Source organism: Triticum urartu, chromosome 7 (assembly GCF_003073215.2).
Source record: "Triticum urartu cultivar G1812 chromosome 7, Tu2.1, whole genome shotgun sequence".
Lineage (NCBI taxonomy): Eukaryota > Viridiplantae > Streptophyta > Magnoliopsida > Poales > Poaceae > Triticum > Triticum urartu.
In genome coordinates, this window is record NC_053028.1 from 66,576,260 (window position 1) to 66,590,617 (window position 14,358).

Consider the following 14,358-nt stretch of genomic DNA (forward strand, 5'->3'; position numbering starts at 1 on the left):
GCTACTGATTTTCCCCTTCTTTTGGCCGGTTGAAGGCGCGCTTGCGCATCTTTACTTGGCATCACTGCATGACATCGTGATGAGCCAGTCAACTTCGACTTCGAGCAGCATGCGTTGTTGGAAGAACAAATGAAATGATCTAATGCACCAAGAGGCTATCGTGTTCAACCCTGATTACCCACTGGCTGGAGTTCCTTTGATCGGCTTCATTCATATGGAAAGTTTTCGGTCCTCCTGCCGCCATAAAATGTCGCTAGCTGTAAATAATTGCCTCACCCGGAGAATCAAAAGGAGATGGCGTGTTAAGGGTAGATGACAAGAGCTGTGGTGGTCAAATTTCCGCGTAGCATATGGATTCTTGTGCTTGTGTTTGTTGTTTTATGTGGATTTTTTTCCTTCTGCTTAAAGATGTTTCAGCATTTTCCGTAAGATGCGATAGTCCGTGAACAATATTAGTATGAACCTCTCAACAATACTAGATGACAAGAGCTGTGGTGGTCAAATTTCCGCGTAGCATATGGATTCTTGTGCTTGTGTATGTTGTTTTATGTGGAATTTTTTTTCCTTCTGCTTAAAGATGTTTCAGCATTTTCCGTAAGATGCGATAGTCCGTGAACGATGGCTGCCTAATTTCTGTGGCCGTCATGAGATTTTTACATTGTGGTCGATTATGGATTATGTAATGTTGTCCTGGTTAATGAACTCTGACTGACTGTGATTGGACTATTGTGTTTGAACATGGACTGACCATGATTTAGTGGTTGATGTTTGAAGTTGTGGCCCTATTTTGGAGTTGTGGCCCTATTCTCTGGGTTTATAAGGCTCTTGTGCATTTCTAGATCGCTAGTTTGATTGAAATATGTATTATGTCACATTGAGTTCATATGCGTTAGAAGTTAACAGTGATATTTTTTTGATATGTAACTCACATCTCACGAGCTCGAAAACAGGAGTTGCAGCAAGAAGAGGTAAATCTGGAGCTACAATTGCCTTTCGTTGTTGTACGGGTACGAGTCTTGACTGAATAAGTGCCAAGCAAGCAAAACAAGCCAGCAGGAGTTCAATCAACTCTTAATTAATATAAGCCAGTAAAACATAACAATGTTGTATGTGAACAATCAAATACACGTAGAGGCATTACTGCTACAAATAGTGCCAACTGAATGCAAACTTTTATTGTACAGAGTCTTGACTTAATAAAGGAAATGAGGTGCTGCGTTTCTGAAAGCAAATGCAGGAGAAATAAATAGTTCATCATGAACAATCATGTGAAAGGGCAGAATCTGAGCATACGTTGGAGGGAATGAGCCTTGGTTTATTGGGAGTTGCGGCGGTACAGTGAATTGTTGGTGACTTGGACGGCACAGTGAATTGTTGGTGACTGCGACGGCACTGTGAATTGTTTCTGGCCTATCAAAATGTTGGAACAGCATCCACGGCATCAACTGATGGAATTACTAGTACCTGACTCCAGGATTTCACTGGAGGTCTGAAATTGGGAAAGTAATAGGGATAAATCAAACAATATGGTAGTAGTGAGCTTATTCAGGAATAGATAATTGCTTAGATGAGGAGACCGTACCTTACTGGCGGCAAAGGCATGTCAGCACTCAACAGTCTAGGATATTTCAATGGTGGGACGTTTTGGATGGGCTTCTGCTGCGCGCCTCAGCCAAGCCTTGGCTGTCTCCATCTCTTCATCGCTGGAATTCTCACGCTGCAGATAAACCTGGACATGCTCGAGAGAAGGGAGGTGGCCCATGCCGCAGTCAACCTCACGACTTGCGATCGATCGTGCAGAGACCCAGAACTCAAACCGCTGAACCCTTGGCATAGCTCCAGGTGGAAAAAGGCACGGTGCCGTCGGAAACCCTCTCAACATGCAGCATCTCGCAGATGGGAATGCATCGGCCCTCACAACCAACCTTCCCATCACGCGACTTGCACGCAGCCGCAGAAACCGAAGAGCAGGCAGCATCCCAATGATCTGAATGTCTTCCCCTTGCAGTTCTTCCACGTCTATTTCCAGGGTGGAGAGGTGGGGAAGCGAACTTGAATTAACCCACTTTGGAAGTCGCGAGAACCACGAAGGAGAAAAGGGGGCACCCAGCTTTCACGCATGCTTTCTATCAATCTGCCGCCACGATCAAATTGGGCTTTGATCTTCTCATAGACTGCTTTGGTGAGTGTTGTCTTGCCTAGCCCACCAACACCAACAATAGAGATGGTCTTCAATTGCTCCTTGGAACTCCCGTCCTCACAAATCAGTGTTTTGATAAGCTCATCCCTTGTGCAGTCAACGCCAACAAGCTCCCCTACATCTTTGTGCAGAGCCAACACACGAGGGTCAATGGTAGCACCATTGCTAGTGCTACGCATGTCAAGCTCATACTTTTTACGCAGCCCCACCAACTCCGTGGCAAGGTCCTCAGCTTCTTTGATGGCACTAGAGATTTGATGAAGTGCTTTGCCATTACCAAACAATTTGGTGGTCTTCTTGAGGAACTTCTTGACACGATTCCTCATGTTCGTTGGCTTGCTGCTTGGACCCTCATCCACACGCACCACAAAGTCATCAACAGCGTCTTCCATGTCGCAAGAGAGGTCTCTCACCTTGCCAGCCCAAATCCGGACCGGCTCCTGGAGCTGATCCAGTGGCACCTTGCCAACCTCACGAAGTACGGCGTGTATCATCTCCAGTTCTGTACGAAGTGATTGTACACCTTTCTTTACTCGCTTCTCCAGGTTGTATTCTCCGGCGAGCAGCTCACCGAGCTTACGGAGGACAGGGCTCAACGCCCCAGCAGCGGCCTCCATACCTCGATATTTTATTTGTCTTTGCTCTCTGATCTGCACACCGCTATAGCATTGTCCTTGGGTCGAAATTCTGTAATGCAAACATGATGGTTTTCAAAAGACAGAATGAGCAAAACCTGAACCTGATTGGTTGGTGAAAGTGACTGTAAACATAGCGCATATGCATTGTTTCTTTCCAACGCAGAAGCAGAAGCAGAAGATGGGTACCTTGAATAGCAGCTCCTTCAAATCCAATTTGCAGCAACCCAAGATGAACTACTGGAGAATATAGATCCAATTCTGCAAATAATACATTCATGTCAGAATCAGCAAAAAATCATACTAACTGTTTTCAGAGAACCACCGGATGAGCAAAAGATAGACATTTGTGTTTTGTGAAAGTAACAGCTCGTGGTACTACTAATTTGTTTGGAAAAGCATGATCTGATTTTGTTTGGAAAAACTAGATATAGTACTAATTGTTTTCAGATACTAATTTGTTCGGTAAAGCATGATCTGATTTTGTTTGGAAAAGCTGAACAGAGTGAAAAGAAAAAATGCAGCACCCCTCAGAACATGGATAGATATACTAAGCTCTGGCCACTGACCATTTTTTTCTCTTTGCTTTATTTTATCTTATTCCTTTTTCTTTTTCCTAATGTACATATTTAAACACTTTTACTGTAATATAATTATACAGTAAAAGAAATACTAGTAGCAAACAAGAGATTAATAAGGAGGGGAAAAACAGATGGAGCAAGATCTGACCCTCCCCTTGCTCTGGATCTACACGCACGGCCGTAGTGGGAACACAATCGTTTCCACTTCTCAGGATGAGCAAAATCTGAACTTGTGACAGAGGGCAAAATAAAAATAGAAAAAGGGCATCACCTGGCTTGGCTCAATCGAAGAAGAGCATCCTGAAGAACACCGAACAGCAACTCTTCGCCTCTGCTGAGCGAACGTTGAACAGATCGAGCTCTGCAACATGAAAACCACAAAGAATGAAAAAGAGGAGAGAGCTGTACGCTAACTAGATCGAAGGAAATGTATGGAACAGAGGAGGAAGGGGAGGGGACGAGTCGAAGGAAGAGTACCTTCGACGCCGTCGCCGCCGCAGATTGTGGGGAGACCCACTGTAGTCTAGTCGCCGCAGAGAACAACGAGAGACCAAGGAAAGAAGCGGCAGCAAGTAGCACTAGCAGTGTGGATACGACCGGCCGGAGTGATTTGTGGTCGTCTCGTCTGTGTGTCCGTAAGGTTTGCGTTCATTCAACACACTGAGGCCAACTTCATCGTGCGACCCTATCCTGTCCGTCCTTGTTCGTTTGGGATAAAACGAACGAATAGCACGGCCCAGCGCACGGCCTTAAACGGATAAATGTCCGGATTTCGTCCGTTTTCGACCCATCCTCAGCCCAAACTTGTGCTCGGTTTTGGATGAAACGGACGCGCGCGGATGGCCTGGACGCACGCCCTTGTCCCCCCGTGGCCCGCCTGTCGGGGACACTAGCAGTCCCTCCGCTCCCAACGCTTCCACCCTCTCTCTCCCGCCCCGCCCCGTCGCCGGCGCCGCCGCTATTCTCCGGCCGCCTCCTCACCGCGCAGCCCCCGGCCGTCCCTACCATACCACGTCTCGACATGGCCGCCACCACGCCCGCGCCTTGGCCGTAGTTTTGGTTATCGATCGGAGGTTTGGCCGTCGCCGTCTTTGCTGGTCGCAGAGGGGACAGGACCGTCGACAACGCACCACGGCGTCCTCGGCAGCTTCCGACGAGAGCTCCACAGCGGCCAGTAGCCGGCCGGCAACCACCCCTGCTGCGTCGAGGTGATCATCGCGGCCTCTTCGCCACCACGCCCGCAAGGTGTTCGGCATTTTGCCCACAAAGGTATGGACAGTGGAGACGAGTTTTTCTTCCGTCACTTCCTTTGTTCATTGGACGATTCGTCGTCGGATGATGAAGATATTGTGGTGGCTGCATTGGTCGTTCACGACCACATTCAACGGCAGCTTCCTCGGTACAGGGGGTCACTCCCTGGCCGTGCTCCCAACCTGAACCGCAACAGGGAGAGAGGTCACGTCCTGCTTTATGCTGATTACTTTGTCAACACCCCTCTCTTCAAGCCGGATAAATTCCGTCGCCGTTTTTGAATGGCTAGGCATGTGTTCAATCGTATCCGAGAGGGAGTGGTTGCTCATGACCCATACTTCGAGTGCAAGACGAATGCCCTTGGCAAGCTTGGATTCTCCTCTTACCAGAAATGCACCGCGGCCATCCGCATGCTTGCATATGGAATTCCAGACGATCTGTGGATGAGTATGTGCGTATGAGTGAGACAACATGTCTGATGTCAATGTACAAGTTTTGCCAGGCTGTGATCGAGGTGTTTGGCCCAGAGTACTTGAGGCAGCCAACTGCCGCTGATACAGAGAGATTGTTGACGACCAACGCAGCTAGAGGCTTTCCAGGCATGCTTGGCAGCATAGATTGTATGCACTAGGAGTGGAAGAACTGTCCATTTGCTTGGCAGGGCCAGTACAAAGGGCATGTCAAGGCGTGCACTGTCATATTAGAAGCGGTGGCATCACAGGATCTTTGGATATAGCATTCTTTCTTCGGCATGGCAGGTTCTCACAATGATATCAACGTGCTGCAACGTTCTCCAGTCTTCGCGAGGCTTGCAGAAGGCCACTCCCCACCTGTCAACTTTGAGATCAACGGCCACCAGTACAACAAGGGATACTATCTAGCAGATGGTATATATCCTCAGTGGTCAACTTTTGTGAAGACAATCTCGAAACCCCAAGGTAAGAAGAGAAAGAGATTTGCCCAAATGCAAAAGAGTGTTAGAAAGGATGTGGAACGTGCTTTTGGTGTGCTTCAATCCCGGTGGGGTATCGTTCCAAACCCTACACTGTCATGGGATGAAAGGAAGCTTTGGGAGGTGATGACTGCTTGTGTGATTATGCACAACATGATCGTCGAGGACGAGGGTGATGAGAGTATCTTCGATCAAGGATTTGACTATCAAGGTGGAAATATTGAGCCCCTGCATCAAAACCCGGCCACATTTGAACAGTTTGCCCAATTCCATCATGAGATGCGTGATTGACACACTCATTTAAATCTTTAAAATGACTTGGTTGAGCACGTGTGGAATCACATTGGCAACCAATAGATGTATTGGTCCATTTTATATTTAGTCAAGACAATTTCGATTTGATTGTAAAACTATTTTATTAAAGACAATTTCAATTTGGTTGCAAAATTATTTTAATTTTCAGACAAATATTTGGGTTGGAAACTAGTTTTGATGAAAATTTGGACATTTTTAGCCCTGGCGAACAGAATGGGGCAAAAGGATGCGTCCGCGTGCTGGATGCACGGCCATCGCAGGACACGTCCGGACACGACTCCAAATCCATACCCAAACGGACAAAATCCGAACAAAACGGACGTTCGTTTGCAGTCGCACGGTAGAGTTGGCCTGATCTACTCGTCTGGGTGATTTCAAACACACATGCATGCATGCACGTGATGCCATACACGCCGATGCATGCACCGAGTCAAAAGTTGTACAGCCCATCACGTGCACGTACGTGGTTAGGCGTGTACGGCACGTGACGCCGTCACCCAATGCGTGCACCATGTCGGCGAGACTAAGTATATACGTACATTTTTTACTCTAGAGTACTTGTCTGGGTGTGTGGGCGGTGGTGTATAGGCGCTATGTGTGCGTTGCTCCCAAAAGGTTCATGGGAATAAAGAATCTAATACGGCTGATCATAGTGGGGAGTAATTTAGACTAGTAAGAGCATGGTTAATAGCTGAGCCCGCTGCCGGCTCTATACGGAAGCCATGTCACTTTTAGCCTTTATAAAAAAAGTCTCATATAGTAAACTGGCTGTAAGTATTGGCTGTAGTGATTAATGTTGCATGCATGGATGCGTGCACCATGTCGGCCGGGACTAAGTATATACGTACATTTTTTACTCTAGAGTACTTGTCTGGGTGTGTGGGCGGTGGTGTATAGGCGCTATGTGTGCGTTGCTCCCGAAAGGTTCATGGGAATAAAGAATCTAGTACGGCTGATCATATTGGGGAGTAATTTAGACTAGTAACATGCATATGTTATTAATCTATGTTACTATTTTTATAGTGGGTAATAACATATGTGTAGTGTCATGCATCATCTTATTTATTACTTTATAGACTCATTTTGCATTGAGAACCGCTATGTGATGGTAACATATTATATTACTCCATTTATCTCTCTCTTTATTAATTATCTGAGACATCATCTTTTTTGCTTATGTGATATGTATGTTACTATTTATGTTACTTCCACTATGACCAGCCTACTAGTAACGTGCAAGCGGGCGTTGGGGCTTGCATGTAGCGCTTGTCCGCACGCCTAAGTGCATGATGCTTGCCTTAACCCATGGATTAGAGCACTACTTTTGAGTTTATAGTCCGATTCACTATGCATCACTCGTCACTAGGCATTAGTTAACCTGTAAATCAGTCCGCTAGCGACTCAGTTGGTCGGCGGTAAGAACAGATCTGGTCGCATCATCGATCTATGTAACGTGATTGCATATGCATAAACTACTCCGGATTAGCGTACACAAGTACGAAATGTGATACAATATAGGAAAAGAGAGATGCATTGTTCTTATCAAGAGAGAAAGAGAGAGAGGGAGGGAGGAGGAGAGAGAGACATGCCCTGTTTAATCAAGAGACAAATTCTATTCTAGAGTAAGCTATGCTCTGTCTGACGAATCCAATGCATTTGCTTTTGTGAAACCACTACGCCAGGAAACCCCTTCGTATTTGTTACCATTGAAAGACACTAACACCCTGTTGCTGCTACTCCCTCTTTAACTTTTAAAAGACGTTTTTAGAGTCTATAGCAGTGTCTAAAAACGTCTTATAAAAAGTTATAGAGGGAGTGCTATACCATTGACGAGAAGCGAACACCTCATCAATATGTGACTGGATGCATCTCAGCTCTAGCAAATGTTGGGTTTGTAGTGTCCAAAAACAAGTCTGCCACTTGGTACAAGTTTCGATGCAACTTAGTTCAGCTGTAACCGATAGCCAACATAAGTTAAGTGTATGTGTTTCTCAGCTTTCCACAACTTGTTGATTATTTCAATGCATTCAAGATGAAACATAAAGTGGACTCGAGGCATCGAAAAATCATACATATATGTCAGCTGTAACAATAGCAAACATAAGTTAAATGAAATGTATGTGATCTTCAGCTTTCTATGACCTGTCCAAATCATTCAAGATGAAAGATAAAGCTGACTCAAGCCATGGAAAGAACATACAGATATATCAAATTGATTTTTTAATGATATATACATTATGTAAAACCCATGAATGATGCAGATATCGATGCGTTGGAGGTCAGGGTGCTCGATAATTTTTGTGCGGATCTTGTATCATCCATTCCTGGGTCAGAGGAAGAGGATGACACTCTTGAGGTTGCGGTAGTTCGATCCACTGAGCCCGGTTGTGAGGACCGGGTGGAGGATCAAAACAAACCTAAACGCAAGTGGAAGCGGAAGATCTACCCTGCTTCAGCGGTGCGTAGGAGTGCTAGGATCCGTACTACTAAAAAAATTCATGATGAAATATGAAAGGAATCTTTTGAAATAGCAGAGGTCTGAAAGACTTGGCTAAAAGAAGGTTTCTTGCAGATGCGTCTATCGAGCATAGATTGGATTTTATTGCTCTCTCGAAAACTGCTAGAGATAATTTTTCGCCCCAGTTTCTCAGTACTTTATCGGGAGGTGTCGATTTCGATTGGCACTGCCTGCCTCCGAGAGGAAGATCGGGTGGGATCTTACTAGGAGTGAGATGCGATTCGCTGGAAGTCCAAAGTGTAGTGATAGGAGATTTCGCAGTTAAGTTTCGGGTTAGGTCGAAAGCTGATGGGTTTAATTGGGCTCTGGTGGCGGTTTATGGTGCCGCGCAACCCGAGCTCAAACCAGAGTTCTTGGCGGATCTTGTTCGAATTTACGGCTCTGAGCAGCTCCCAATTCTGGTTGGGGGTGATTTCAATATCATTAGGAGGAGAGAGGAAAAGAACAATGATAACTTCAACGGCAGGTGGTCGTTTATGTTTAATACCATTATTGAAAGCTTGGATCAGAGAGAGATAGAGCTTTCGGGTAGAAAATTTACCTGGGCTAATGCTTTGCCAAATCCGACGTTTGAGAAGCTGGATCGAGTTCTAGCGAGCGTCGAATGGGAACAAAAATTTCCTTTGGTAACGGTCCAGGCACTCTCGCGTGGAATTTCCGATCACACGTCTTTATTTGTGGACTCGGGTGAGCCACCCCACATGGGGAACAAAAACTTCTTTTCATTCGAGCTGGCATGGTTTGAACGAGAAGTCTTCTTGGATCTAATAGCCAGGGAATGGGCTAAGGATGCAGGAGGTAGGACTTCGGTTGAGCGATGGCAGAATAAGATAAGGCATTTGAGAAGTTTCTTACGTGGGTGGGCTAAGCATCTTAGTGGGATTTATAAGGTCGAAAAGGAAAGGCTCCTTACACTTATTCAGTCCCTAGATTTAAAAGCCGAGTCCACAATTTTGCAAGCCACGGAGCTTCATGCTAAACTGGAGGCGGAGATGAGGTTGAAAGAGCTTCTCCGTGAAGAGGAATTAAAGTGGGCGCTGCGAGCTAAGGTTCGCAAAGTTGTCCAGGGGGACACGAACACTCAATTCTTTCACATGATCGCTAATGGCAAGCACAGAAAAAAAGAGGATCTTTCAGCTTGAACAAGATGAAGGAACGATTTTAGGACAGGAAAACCTAAAATTATACATAACCGAATACTACAAGCAGTTGTTTGGGCCTCCGGAGGATAATTGTGTATCCCTGGATGAGTCCAGGATTGAGGATGTGCCTCAATTTACTGCTGATGAGAATGATATTTTGATTGCCCCGTTTTTGGAGAAAGAGGTGTTTGAAGCCATTACACAGATGAAAAACAATAAGGCTCCAGGGCCGGATGGATTTCCGGCGGAATTCTATAAAAAGTGTTGGCATATTATTACGGGGGATTTGCTACCAATGTTCCATGATTTATTCCCTGGACAACTTCAGTTATTTCACTTGAATTTTGGAACAATAACATTGCTTCCTAAGAAAACAGAGGCTGTGAGAATTGAGCAGTTCAAGCCGATCTGTCTTTTCACTGTTAGTTTCAAAAATTTCACCAAGGTTGGGACTAATAGGCTCACGCAGATTGCGCATTCTTTGGTGCAGTATTCCCAAACTGCTTTCATGCCGGACAGAAACATCCTAGAAGGGGTTGTGGTCCTTCATTAAACGCTCCATGAAATTCACACGAAAAAACTAGATTGAGTTGTTTTTAAGGTGGATTTCGAGAAAGCATACGATAAAGTCAAATGGCCTTTCCTTCAACAGGCCTTGCGTATGAAAGGTTTTAATGAAGCCTGGCGACGCCAGGTAGAATTGTTCACGCAAAAAGGGAGTGTTAGAATTAAAGTGAATGACGACATATGTCATTATTTCCAGACACGTAAGGGCCTGAGACAAGGGGATCCGATGTCTCCTATTTTGTTCAACATTGTAGTTGATATGTTGGCAATTCTAATAGGAAGGGCTAAGGAGGCTGATACGTCTCTGTCATATCTATAATTTTTGATTGTTCCATGCCAATATTCTACAACTTTCATATACTTTTGGCAACTTTTTATACTATTTTTGGGACTAACATATTGATCCAGTGCCCAGTGCCAGTTCCTGTTTGTTGCATGTTTTTTTGTTTCGTAGAAAATTCATATCAAACGGAGTCCAAACGGGATAAAAACGGACGGAGGATAATTTTGGAATATTTGTGAAATATGGGAAGAAGAATCAACGCGAGACGGTGCTCGAGGGGGCCATGAGGCAGGGGGCGTGCCCCTGACCCTCGTGGGCCCCCCGTAAGGCGGTTTCTGCTCTTCTTTGGCCGCAAGAAAGCTAATTTTTGGAGAAAAATCTGGGCGAAGGTTTCAATCCAATCGGAGTTACGGATCTCCGGATATATAAGAAACGGTGAAAGGGCAGAATCCAAGAGCGCAGAAACAGAGACAGAGACAGAGAGACAGATCCAATCTCGGAGGGGCTCTCGCCCCTCTCATGCCATGAAGACCAAGGACCAGAGGGGAAACCCTTCTCCCATCTAGGTAGGAGGTCAAGGAAGAAGAAGGGGGGGCTCTCCCCCTCTCTTTCGGTGGCGCCGGAACGCCACCGGGGTCATCATCATCATCGCGATCTTCACCAACACCTACGTCATCTCCACCAACATATCCATCACCTTCCCCCCTCTATCTACAGCGGTCCACTCTCCCGCAACCCGTTGTACCCTCTACTTGAACATGGTGCTTTATGCTTCATATTATTATCCAATGATGTGTTGCCATCCTATGATGTCTGAGTAGATTTTCATTGTCTTATCGGTGATTGGTGAATTACTATGATTGATTTAATTTGCTTGTGGTTATGTTGCTGTCCTTTGGTGCCCATCATATGAGCGCGCGTGTGGACCACACCATAGGGTTAGTTGTATGTTGATAGGATTATGTATTGGAGGGCAAGAGTGACAGAAGCTTCAACCTAGCATAGAAATTGATGCATACGGGATTGAAGGGGACCAATATATCTTAATGCTATGGTTGGGTTTTACCTTAATGAATGTTAGTAGTTGCGGACGCTTGCTAATAGTTCCAATCATAAGTGCATAGAATACCAAGTCAGGGATGACATGCTAGCAGTGGCCTCTCCCACATAAAACTTGCTATCGGTCTAGTAAAGTAGTCAGTTGCTTAGGAACAATTTCGCAAATCCTACCACCACTTTTCCACACTCGCTATACTAACTTTATTGCTTATTTACCTAAACAGCCCCTACTTATTATTTACATGCACTTTATATTCTTGCAAACCTATCCAAAAACACCAACAAAGTACTTCTAGTTTCATACTTGTTCTAGGTAAAGCAAACGTTAAGCGTGCGTAGAGTTGTATCGGTGGTCGATAGAACTTGAGGGAATATTTGTTCCACCTTTAGCTCCTCGTTGGTTTCGACACTCTTACTTATCGAAAGAGGCTACAATTGATCCCCTATACTTGTGGGTCATCAAGACCTATTTCTGGGGCCGTTGCCGGGGAGTCAAAGCATGGGGTGAATATTCTCGTGTGTGCTTGTTTGCTTTATCACTAAGTAGTTTTTATTTTGGGTTCTTGTTTTCTACCTTTAGTTATGGGTAGGAAACACAAAATACCAAAAAAATTAGTTGTACCTACTGCTACCTCTTGAGCACTGCGTTGGTTTTCCTTTGAAGAGTAAAGGGTGATGCTGTAAAGCAGCATAAGCTTTTCCCTCGGTTTTTGAGAACCAAGGTATCAATCCAGTAGGAGACCACGCGTGAGTCACCTCGTACCTACACAAACAAATAAGAACCTCGCAACCAACGCGATAAAGGGGTTGTCAATCCCTTCACGGCCACTTGTAAGAGTGATCTGATAGAGATAATGATAATAAGATAAATATTTTTGATATTTTTATGATATAGATTAAAAGTAAAGATTGCAAAATAAAATAGATTGGAAACTTGTATGATGGAAAATAGACCCGGGGGCCATAGGTTTCACTAGTGGCTTCTCTCAAGATAGCATAAGTATTACGGTGGGTGAACAAATTACTGTCGAGCAATTGATAGAAAAGCGAACAATTATGAGAATATCCAGGTATGATCATGTATATAGGCATCACGTCCGTGACAAGTAGACCGACTCCTGCCTGCATCTACTACTATTACTCCACACATCGACCGCTATCCAGCATGCATCTAGAGTGTTAAGTTCATAATAACAGAGTAATGCCTTAAGCAAGATAACATGATGTAGAGGGATAAACTCATGCAATATGATATAAACCCCATATTTTTATCCTCGATGGCAACAATACAATACGTGCCGTTTCCCTTTCTGTCACTGAGATCTAGCACTGCAAGATTGAACCCAAAGCTAAGCACTTCTCCCATTGCAAGAAAGATCAATCTAGTAGGCCAAACCAAACTGATATTTCGAAGAGACTTGCAAAGATAAACCAATCATACATAAAAGAATTCAGAGAAGATTCAAATATTGTTCATAGATAGACTTGATCATAAACCCACAATTCACCGGATCTTGACAAACACACCGCAAAAGAAGATTACATCGAATAGATCTCCAAGAGAATCGAGGAGAACTTTGTATTGAGATCCAAAGAGAGAGAAGAAGCCATCTAGCTACTAGCTATGGACCCGAAGGTCTAAGGTAAACTACTCACACATCATCGGAGGGGCCATGGAGTTGATGTAGAGGCCCTCCGTAATCAATGCCCCCTCTAGCAGAGCTCCGAAAAAGGCCCCAAGATGGGATCTCTTGGGTACAGAAGGTTGCGGCGGTGGAAATAGGGTTTCATGGTGCTCGTGGATGTTTTCGGGGTATGTGAACATATATAGGAGAAAGAAGTAGGTCGGTTGAGCCACGAGGGGGGAGGGCGCGCCTAGGGGGTAGGCGCGCCCCCTGCCTCGTGGCCGCCTCGTTCGTTTCTTGACGTCCACTCCAAGTCCTCTGGATCACGTTTGTTCCAAAAATCACGTTCCCGAAGGTTTCATTCCGTTTGGACTACGTTTGATATTCCTTTTCTACAAAACACTAAAATAGGCAAAAAAAAACAGCAATTTGGGCTGGGCCTCCGGTTAATAGGTTAGTCCCAAAAATATTATAAAAGTGTAAAATAAAGCCCATTAACATCCAAAACAGATAATATAATAGCATGGAACAATCAAAAATTATAGATACATTGGAGACGTATCAAGCATCCCCAAGCTTAATTCATGCTCGTCCTCGAGTAGGTAAATGATAAAAACAAAATTTTTGATGTGGAATGCTTTCTAGAATATTCTTCAATGTATTTCTCTCTATTGTGGCATGAATGTTCAGATCCGAAAGATTCAAGATAAAAGTTTATTGTTGACATAAAAATAGTAATACTCCAAGTATGTTAATCAAGCAATTATGTCTTATCAAAATACCACAGCCAAAGAAAACTTATCGCTACAAAGTCATATAGTTTGGCCATGCTTCATTTTCATCAGACAAAATGCTCTCATCATGCACAACCCCGATGACAAGCCAAGCAATTGTTTCATACTTAGCCTTTTCAAACTCTTTCAACTTTCATGCAATATATGAGCGCGAGCCATGGACATAGCACTATGGGTGGAATAGAATGTGATTATTGAGGTTGTGTGAGAAGACAAAAAGGGAAAAAGTCTCACATTGACGTGGCTAATCAATGGGCTAATGAGATGCCCACCGATTGATGTCAATGCGAGGGGTAGGGATTGCCATGCAACGGATGCACTAGAGCTATAAATATATGAAAGCTCATCAAAGAAACTAAGTGGGTGTGCATCCAACTCGCTTGCTCATGAAGACCTAGGGCATTTGAGAAAGCCCATCATTGGAATATACAAGCCA

At 44.6% G+C, this 14,358-nt stretch overlaps 2 long non-coding RNA genes across 2 annotated transcripts; both read right to left on the reverse strand.

The window, feature by feature from the left end:
- Nucleotides 1-1,055: 1,055 nt before the first annotated feature.
- LOC125524914 lies at nucleotides 1,056-1,974 on the reverse strand. The gene is made up of 2 exons (XR_007291050.1): nucleotides 1,583-1,974; nucleotides 1,056-1,489 (listed from the first exon to the last, which is right to left on the reverse strand). It is a non-coding gene; the product is annotated as an uncharacterized LOC125524914 (long non-coding RNA).
- An 861-nt stretch (nucleotides 1,975-2,835) lies between these two features.
- LOC125524913 lies at nucleotides 2,836-4,054 on the reverse strand. The gene is made up of 4 exons (XR_007291049.1): nucleotides 3,894-4,054; nucleotides 3,688-3,777; nucleotides 3,025-3,096; nucleotides 2,836-2,887 (listed from the first exon to the last, which is right to left on the reverse strand). It is a non-coding gene; the product is annotated as an uncharacterized LOC125524913 (long non-coding RNA).
- Nucleotides 4,055-14,358: the final 10,304 nt, after the last annotated feature.